This window comes from Gavialis gangeticus, unplaced genomic scaffold (genome assembly GCF_001723915.1).
Source record: "Gavialis gangeticus isolate Ggan-Ray unplaced genomic scaffold, GavGan_comp1, whole genome shotgun sequence".
Classification (NCBI taxonomy): Eukaryota; Metazoa; Chordata; order Crocodylia; family Gavialidae; genus Gavialis; species Gavialis gangeticus.
Window position 1 is genome coordinate 175,591,687 of NW_017729022.1, and position 2,163 is coordinate 175,593,849.

The 2,163-nt window shown below is 41.8% G+C and overlaps 1 protein-coding gene across 5 annotated transcripts in view; it reads right to left on the reverse strand.

Moving 5' to 3' along the window:
* The window catches only part of CDC42BPA (CDC42 binding protein kinase alpha), a 457,009-nt gene that overhangs the window by 412,353 nt on the left and 42,493 nt on the right, over positions 1 to 2,163 (reverse strand). The window lies entirely within an intron of this gene.

Consider the following 2,163-nt stretch of genomic DNA (forward strand, 5'->3'; position numbering starts at 1 on the left):
TCCCCCCCCCCCCCCACAAAACGAAAGACCTTAAAGACCTTACTCTACCTTAAATTTATTATTTAATGTGTTTTTGGGCAAACTCCGAGTCTCGATAAGTTAAATGAAAATCAACTCATTCCAGGCAATAATCCAAAGAGTACAGGAAAAGAAGAGAGCACATGAGAGTTCTGCATTTCCTGCAATGTTAGAAAAGGGGAATGCCAACTCAGAAATGTTGTCCATAAATACATAGGTTTTTGGTTTTTTTACATAATGGAGTATAATACAACGAAGAATGTATGAATCCCCTTTACAACTTTCATAGTCGCATGCTGTTTAACCTGTACACAATTTTCCTTATAAAAGGAATTAGTTAAATTTAAGGAGGATTATCTAGTTCAGGGGTGCTCAGCCCCTGGCCCATGGGCCAGATCCAAGCTGCAGCAACATGTAATCCAGCCCAGAGGACTCCCCATGGGCTGGAAATTTGCAGAGGGGTAGCAGTGTGACACCACTTCCCTGCTGCCAAACTCCTGGACCCATGGAGAGCACCCAACCCTGTCCCCTGGATGGGGTAGCCCAAGCTCAGCATGCTGAGACAGGCAAGGGCAGCACTGGGTTCCACGGCCAAATCCCAGTGTGGGGGAAGAGGGGCTGGGATGGGACAGTGCCAGGCCCCAGGGCCCAATCCCAGCATGTAGGGGGCAGAACAGGGTGGTGCTGAGCTCCGGTGCTCAATCTGGCCCACAGACCAGCCCTGCACCACTCATCAGGCTCACAGAGCCAAAAGGCTGATTGAACACCACTGACCTACTTGTCTTATACAAACGTATCTCAACTTTTATTTTCAATACATTACACCTCTTTTTGTTCCTTATGGACAATTAAGAAAGTAACTCGCCATACATCTTTTTCTCTTGGCAGCTATTAAATAGCGGTTTGCCTAAAAGAACATTTAAAAATACAACCATTATTTAAATTGATAGGGTCTTGACTGGTGTTCATGTCATATCTTAGCACCTGCAGTGGTTTTAATTTAAAAATAACGAGTGTCAAACATTTCAAAATTAAGGCCAACAATCCATTGCTTTTATTAGACTGCTTTGGAGACTGCCTTTTGATGTAGAGAAGAACTTTGGAGTGAATAGTATAAAAAGAGACCACCTCCCTACAAGAAGCCTAATATAAATTTACATTGATTTATAACCTTGATTCCTATAGGGTTTGAATCATAATCAAATACATGTTGGATTAATAGATGCCATCCTGAAAACAAATGGTTTAGTTTATAAACAGTCACAGCACCATCATGGTTCCTATAAAGGTACCTTTTAAACTATAACCATGGTTCATTACAGTTGCATGAGGCTTTTGGCAAAAGCATGACGGTGACTTACTTGTTCCAGGAGCTGTCAAAATGCAGTTGCTTAACATGGGTGGTCTTTTAGCAAATGTGGAGCACAACAATACTCTATGTGGGGGAAACTACAGGGTGGCTTTAAAAAAAAAAAAAAGGTGCCTATTTAGGGTGATCTTCTGTACAGGTTTCATTGTTTCCTTAAACAATGTGATCACTCATTAAGGCAAAAGGAGAGTCAGAATCTGTGCCTATGACTATATTAACACACAATACAGAGCAGAGAAGTTATGCCTGTGCACCTTTTAAAAACAAGTCATTAGATTACAAAATAGAAAGCCAAGAATTTAAGTTACATTCCCATTTCAAGTTTTAGTTGAATTATGGAACTGTGTACTTCACACATTTTTGCCTGACATTGGCTCACAGCCAGGACAAAAAAAATCAGTGCAACTTTCAAATGGACTTTCATGGACTGACCTGGCCAGTTGTTATACCGTAACTAACAGCCAAAGGAATCCATGATCCTCACAGGTAAGGGGTGGGGAGGAGCATATAAAAAAATCCCCCAAAATAGGAAAAGGGAGTGTCACAGAAAACATGTTTTGCTGTTTTGAACATAGTAGGTGCTTGCAGATGTAACCCCTCCCCTCCCCAAACAGCGTTTGACTTTAAACTCAGCACGTTCCTGTGCCGAGCCTCGCACATGCCCAGAAGAGGCAGTGCATTACTTCAACCCAGCTTGTCCAACATCTGTAAAGATCAGGAGCTTTAGTGGGGATTTCTTTTTTTGGCACTTGTTTAATAGCTGATTGAATCAGCTT